Here is an 8,290-nt window from a genome sequence, read left to right as displayed (position 1 = left end):
CCACCCTCATCCATCCTTCCCCCACCCACGTCATACACCACCCTCATCCACCCTTCCCCCCACCCACATCATACACCACCCTCATCCACCCTTCCCCCCACCCACATCATACACCACCCTCATCCATCCTTCCCCCACCCACATCATACACCACCCTCATCCATCCTTCCCCCACCCACATCATACACCACCCTCATCCATCCTAATCCCACATCATACACCACTCTCATCCACCCTTCCCCCCACCCACATCATACACCACCCTCATCCACCATTCCCCCCACCCACATCATACACCACCCTCATCCACCATTCCCCCCACCCACATCATACACCACCCTCATCCATCCATCCCCCACCCACATCATACACCACCCTCATCCATCCTTTCCCCACCCACATCATACACCACCCTCATCCACCCTTCCCCCCACCCACATCATACACCACCCTCATCCATCCTTTCCCCACCCACATCATACACCACCCTCAGCCACCATTCCCCCCACCCACATCATACACCACCCTCATCCATCCATCCCCCACCCACATCATACACCACCCTCGTCCACCCTTCCCCCCACCCACATCATACACCACCCTCATTCATCCTAATCCCACCCACATCGTACACCACCCTCATCCATCCTAATCCCACATCATACACCACACTCATCCATCCTTCCCCCACCCACCACAATCATTCCCCACAGCCCCTCACACCTTCTGTCTCCCCTTTACCCCCCTACAATAATGCCCATCCCTCCCATCACACCTTCTGTCCCATCGTCACCCTGATTCCACAGTTATCCCCCAGTCTCTAACACCATCACTCTTCCCATTTCCCACAACCCCATCCCAAATCTCATTTATTCACCTCTCTGCTGTTACTCTCTGCTGTTAAAGACCCTTCACCATTGACCCTCTACCCTGTCACCCTCCCGAATATGACCAACCCCTGGTACTGCCATCCCCCTCACCTCGGTTTGATCTGATGCAGCCATCCCTGCTTCCTCTCGTTGCCCTGAACATTCCCTACAGTCAACCTCCCATCCAGCTCTGCCCCCTCACCTTTCCCGCTCTACGTCATGCTGACCTCACTCAGATTAGGGACTGTGAGCTAGGGGATGTCAGAGGTGGCAGAAATGTTGTAAATTATTGGAAGGGAAGTTGGACTACTGGATGGGCAGTGTATGAGGAAGTAGGCAGAGATTGATGTACACAAATTCACTGCTCTGTTACCTCTGAGACAACTTTCAGGGATCTGTGGACAAGTACCCCCAGATCCCTCTGCTCCTCCACACTACCAAGTATCCTGCCATTTACTTTGTACTCTGCCTTGGAGTTTGTCCTTCCAAAGTGTACCACCTCACACTTCTCTGGGTTGAACTCCATCTGCCGCTTCTCAGCCCACTTCTGCATCCTATCAATGTCTCTCTGCAATCTTTGACAATCCTCTAAACTATCTACAACACCACCAACCTTTGTGTCATCTGCAACCTCGCCAACTCACCCTTCAACCCCCACATCCAGGTTGGTAATAAAAATCACAAAAGGTAGAGGTCCCAGAACAGATCCTTGTGGGACATCACTGGTCACAGCCCTCCAATCTGAATGTACTCCCTCCACCACGACTCTCTGCCTTCTGCATGCAAGCCAATTCTGAATCCACCTGGCCAAACTTCCCTGGATCCCATGCCTTCTGGCTTTCTGAATAAGCCTACCGTGTGAGGAACCTTGTCAAATGCCTTACTAAAATCCATATAGATCACATCTACTACACTACCCTCATCTATATGCTTGGTCACTTCCTCAAAGAACTCTATCAGGCTTGTTAGACACGATCTGCCCTTCACAAAGCCATGCCGACAGTCCCTGATCAGACCATGATTCTCTAAATGCCCATAGATCCTATCTCTAAGAATCTTTACCAACAGCTTTCCCACCACAGACATAAGGCTCACTGGTCTATAATTACCCGGAATATCCATACTAACTTTTTTGAACAAGGGGACAACATTCACCTCCCTCCAATCCTCCGGTACCATTCCCATAGGCAACAAGAACATGAAGATCCTAGCCAGAGGCTCAGCAGTCTCTTCCCTCGTCTCGTGGAGTAGCCTGGGGAATATTCTGTCAGGACCCGGGGACTTATCTGTCCTAATGTATTTGAACAACTCCAACACATCCCCTCCATTAATATCAACATGCTACAGAACATCACCCTCACTTGATGTCCTCAGCGTCATCAAGTTCCCTCTCTTTGGTGAATACCAAAGAGAAGTATTCATTGAGGACCTCACTCACTTCCACAGCCTCCAAGAACATCTTCCCACCTTTATCACTAATCAGTCCTACCTTCATGCCTGTTATCTTTTTGTTCTTCACATAGCTGAAGAATGCCTTGGGATTTTCCTTTACCCTACTCGCCAAGGCCTTCTCATGCCCCCTTCTTGTTCTCCTCAGCCCCTTCTTAAGCTCCTTTCTTGCCACCCTATATTCCTCAATAAACCCTTCTGATCTTTGCTTCCTAAACCTCATGTATGCTGCTTTCTTCCACCTGACTAGATATTCCACCTCACTTGTCACCCATGTTCCTTCACCCTACGATTCTTTATTTTCCTCACTGGGACAAATTTATCCCTAACATCCTGCAAGAGATCCCTAAACATCGACCACATGTCCATAGTACATTTCCCTGCAAAAACATTATCCCAATTCACACCAGCAAGTTCTAGGCTTATAGCCTCATAATTTGCCCTTCCCCAATTAAAAATTTTCCTGTCCTCTCTGATTCTATCCTTTTCCACGATAATGCTAAAGGCTAGGGAGCGGTGGTCACTGTCCCTCAGATGCTCACCCACTGAGAGATCTGTGACCTTACCCGGTTCGTTAACTAATACTAGATCTAGTATGGCATTCCCCCGAGTTGGCCTGCCAACATATTGTGACAGGAATCCATCCTGGACACACTTAACAAACTGTGCCCCGTCTACACTATTGGAGCTAATCAGGTGCCAATCAATATTAAGGAAGTTAAAGTCACCCATGATAACAACTCAAACAACAGGAATTCTGCAGATGCTGGAAATTCAAGCAACACACATCAAAGTTGCTGGTGAACGCAGCAGGCCAGGCAGCATCTCTAGGAAGAGGTACAGTCGACGTTTCAGGCCTAACTAACTCTTCCTTCAGTTAGTCCTGACGAAGGGCCTGACCCTTCGTCAGGACTAACTGAAGGAAGAGTTAGTTAGGCCTGAAACGTCGACTGTACCTCTTCCTAGAGATGTTCGTCAGGACTAACTGAAGGAAGAGTTAGTTAGGCCTGAAACGTCGACTGTACCTCTTCCTAGAGATGCTGCCTGGCCTGCTGCGTTCGCCAGCAACTTTGATGTGTGTTGCATGATAACAACTCTGTTATTTTTGCAACTTTCTAAAATCTGCCTCCCAATCTGATCCTTGGTATCTCTGCTACTACCAGGGGGCCTATAGAGTACCCCCAAAAGACTAAACACAAAATAATCTGCAGATGCTGGGGTCAAAGCAACACTCACAACACGCTGGAGGAGCTCAGCAGGTCGGGCAGCATCCGTGGAAACGATGAGTCAACGTTTTGGGCCGGAACCTTTCGTCAGGACTGAAGGGGGAAGGGGCAGAGGCCCTATAAAGAAGGTGGGGGAGGGTGGGAAGGAGAAGGCTGGTAGGTTCCAGGTGAAAAACCAGTAAGGGGAAAGAAAAAGGGGTGGGGGAGGGGAAGCAGGGAGGTGATAGGCAGGAAAGGTAAAGAAAGAATAGGGGAAAACACAATGGGTAGTAGAAGGAGGCGGGACCAAGAGGGAGGTGGTAGGCAGCTGGGGGAGGGGACAGGGTGACATAGGGATGGGGGAAGGGAGGGGGAGGGAATTACCGGAAGTTGGAGAATTCTATGTTCATACCAAGGGGCTGGAGACTACCTAGACGGTATATGAGGTCTTGCTCCCCCAAAAGAGTCACTGCTCCCTTCCTGTTCCTGACTTCCACCCATACTGACTCAAAAGAGGACCCTGCTACATCGCCCACCCTTTCTGTAGCTGTAATAGTATCCCTGACCAGTAATGTCACCCCTCCTCCCCTTTTCTGCCCTCTCTATCCCTTTTAAAGCACTGAAATCCAGGAATATTGAGAATCCATTCCTGCCCTGGTGCCAGCCAAGTCTCTGTAATGGCCACTACATCATAATTCCATGCGTGTATCCAAGCTCTCAGTTCATCACCTTTGTTCCTGATGCTTCTTGCATTGAAGTACACACACTTTAGCCTTTCTACCTTACTACCTTTACACCCTTTATTCTGCTTCTCTCTCCTCAAAGCCTCTCTATATGTTAGATCTGGCTTTACTCCATGCACTGTACTTGCAGTTCTCGCATGACCTTTATCTTCCTCCACCTCACTATCTGCTCTAACACTCTGGTTCCCCTTCCCCTGAAAATCTAGTTTAAACCCCCCGGAGCAGCACTAGCAAACCTTCCCGCAAGGATGTTAGTCACCGTCCAGTTCAGGTGCAACCCGTCCCATCGGAACAGGTCCCACCTTCCCTGGAACAAGGCCCAATTATCCAGAAACATGAAGCCCTCCCTCCTGCACCAACTCCTTAACCACATACTTAGCTGCATTATCTTCTTATTTCTAGCCTCACGTGGTACGGGTAGCAAACCTGAGAATGCAACCCTGGAGGTCCTGTCCTTCAACTTTGCACCTAAACTCTCTTTGCAGGACCTCCTCCTTCTTCCTATCCACGTCATTGTAGTGGTCATCCTCTGTCAGGTCCCCTCCCCCACCCCCGAACAGCATCCAAAACAAGATAACGATTACTGAGGGGGATGACCACAGGGGTGCTCTGTACTATCTGATCTCTTCCCTTCTCTTCCCTGACTGTCACTCACTTACCTAACTCCTGAAGCCTCGGGGTGACGATCTCCCTATAGCTCCTATCTAACTTCTGCTCATTTTCCCTGATAAGCTGTAGGTCATGAAGCCGCAGCTTCAGATCCCTAACATGGTCTCTCAGGAGCTGCATCTCGGTGCACCTGGGGCAGATGTGGCCATCAGGGAGACTGGACGAATCCCAGGATTTCAACATCTGACACCCAGAGCAAAGTACTAACCTTACAGACATGCTCTCTGTTCCTCCGAAAAAAACGCAAGGGAGAAAAAAATGATGTCCACCTACCCATCTACCTTGCTAAAGCCCAAATGAGCCAAAGCCCTACCACTCTGACTCAGACCGCTCCATCGATGACCCTCCATCGATGACCGCTCCGTTCGGCAGTGTCTTCCTTTTATGCCTGAAACTTCCCTGCTCTTCAACAAACGACTGGTGCGCCGGTTATAGCCGAGTTCCCGTCAAGCTTTCCCCTTTTAAACTTCGCTCCTGGATCTGTGTGCCACCTCCTCTGTCAGAGTCTCCAACTCACGACTGGTGTGCCGGTTATCAGAGTCAGAGAAAGAAGGTGGGAAGAGAGGAGAAAGAATCACAATGCGATAGCTGAAACCAGGAGGGTCAAGAGTGAAGCCAGGAGGGTCGAGAATGAAACCAGGAGGGTAGAGAGGACAAGCAAAGTGCTGGGAAGTCAATTGGTGAAAGAGATACAGGCTGGAGAAGGGAGCCGAACAATAGGACCAAAGGCCATGGAAGAAAGGGAAGGGGGAGAAGCACCAGAAAAAGGTGGTGAACAGGTTCAGAGATAAGGTGACAGAGAGAAATAGAAATGGGGAATGACGGGGGGGGAGTCAATTACCAAAAGTTTGTGAAATTGATGTTTATACCATCAGGTTGAAGGCTACCCAGATGGAATATAAGGTGTTTCTCCTCCTACCTGCGTGTGACCTCATTGTAACAGTCGAGAAGGCTATGGACTGACATGTCAGAATGGTAATGGAAAGTAGAATTGAAATAAGTAGCCACTGGGAGATTCTGTATTATCTGACGAACGGAGCGTAGGTACTTGACAAAGTGGTCTCCAAATCTACATCGGTCTCACCGATATACAGGAGGCCACATCAGATACAGTAGGTGGTGCCAACGCTCCTTAAGTGACTCCATTGTCTATTGGTCCCTCCCCACTGATCTCCCTCCTGTTACTTAGCCTCACATGTGGAACAAGTGCCACACCTGCTCCTAGACCTCCTCCCTCACTACCATTCAGGCCCCCAAACAGTCCTTCCAGGTGAGACAGCACTTCACCTGTGAGTCTGTTGGGGACATGTACGGTGTCCAGTGCTCCCAGTGTGGCCTCCTGTACATTGCTGAGACCCGATGTAGATTTGGAGACTGCTTCGTTGAGCCCCCAAGCTTCGTCTGCCAGAGAAAGCGAGATCTCCCAGTGGCCACCCATCACATTTCTACCAGCCATTCCCATTCTGATATGTCAATCCACGGCCTTCTCTACTGTTGTGACGATGCCACACACAGGTTGGAGGAGCAATGCCTTATATTCTATCTGGGTAGTCTCCAACCTGACAGCATGAACATCAATTTCTCAAACTTCCAGTAATTACCTTCCACACTTCTCACAGAAACATACAAACATATAAAACCTACAGCACAATATAGTCCCTTCAGCCCACAATGCTGTGCCAAACCTGTACTTACTTGAGAAATTACATCGGATTACCCATAGCCCACTATTTTCCTAAGCTCCATGTACCTATCCAGAAGTCCATTAAAAGACCCTATTGTATCTCCCTCTGCCAACGTTGCCGGCAGCTCATTCCATGCACTCACCACTCTCTGAGTAAAACACTTATCCCTGACATCTCCTCTGTACCTACTTCCAAGCACCTTAAAACTGTGCCCTCTTGTGCTAGCCATTTCAGCCCTGGGAAAAAGCCTCTGACTATCCACACGATCAATGCCTCTCATTATCTTGTACACCTCTATCAGGTCACCTCACATCCTCTGTCGCTCCAAGGAGAAAAGGCTGAGTTCACTCAACCTATTCTCATAAGGCATATTCCCCAATCCAGGCAGCATCCTTGTAAATCTCCTTTGCACCCTTTCTATAGTTTCCACATCCTTCCAGTAGTGAGGTGACCAGAACTGAGCACAGTACTCCAAGTGGGGTCTGACCAGGGTCCTATATACCTGTAACATTACCTCTCAGCTCTTAAACTCAATACCACGGATGACGAAGGCCAATACGCCATATGACTTCTTAAACACAGAGTCAATGTGCGCAGCAGCTTTGAGTGTCCTATGTACTCAGACCCCAAGATCCCTCTGATCCTCCACACTGCCAAGGGTCTTAATATTAATACTATATTCTGCCATCATATTTGACCTACCAAAATGAACCACCTCACACTTATTTGGGTTGAACTCCATCTGCCACTTCTCAGCCCAGTTTTGCATCCTATCGGTGTCCCGCTGTAACCTCTGACAGTCCTCCACACTATCGACACCCTCAACTTTTGTGTCATCAGCAAATTTACTAATCCATCCCTTCACTTTCTCATCCAGGTCATTTATAAAAATGAGGAAGAGTAAGGGTCCCAGAACAGACCCCTGAGGCACCCAACTGGTCACTGACCTCCATGCAGAATATGACCCATCAACAATCACTCTTTGCCTTTTGTGGGCAAGCCAGCTCTGGATCCACAAAACAATGTCCCCTTGGATCCTATGCCTCCTTACTTTCTCAATAAGCCTTGCATGGGGTACCTTATCAAATGCCTTGCTGAAATCTATATATACAACATCTACTGCTCTTCCTTCAACAATGTGTTTAGTCACATCCTCCAAAAATTCAATTAGGCTCATAAGGCACAGTGTGCCTTTGACAAAGCTATGCTGACTATTCCTAATCATATTATGCCTCTCCAAATGTTCATAAATCCTGCCTCTCAGGATCTTTTCCATCAGCATACCAACCACTGAAGTAAGACTCACTGGTCTATAATTTCCTGGCTATCTCAACTCCCTTTCTTGAATAAGGGAACAACATCTGCAACCCTCCGATCCTTCGGAACCTCTCCTGTCCCCATTGATGATGCAAAGATCATTGCCAGAGGCTCAGCAATCTCCTCCCTTGCCTCCCATTATAACCTGGGGTACATCCCATCCAGTCCCGGAGACCTTTCTAACTCGATGCTGTCCAAAACCTGTAGCACATCCTCTTTCTTAATGTCTATATGCTCAAGCTTTTCAATCCGCTGTAAGTTGTCCCTACAATCACCAAGATTATTTTTCATAGTGATTACTAAAGCAAAGTATCTCCTCCAGCTCCATTCACACTTTTCCACTGTCACACTTG

The sequence above is a fragment of the Mobula hypostoma genome, chromosome 8, assembly GCF_963921235.1.
Source record: "Mobula hypostoma chromosome 8, sMobHyp1.1, whole genome shotgun sequence".
NCBI classification, from domain to species: Eukaryota; Metazoa; Chordata; class Chondrichthyes; order Myliobatiformes; family Myliobatidae; genus Mobula; species Mobula hypostoma.
The sequence above is the reverse complement of the archived record's forward strand: the minus strand, read 5'-3'. Positions refer to the sequence as shown.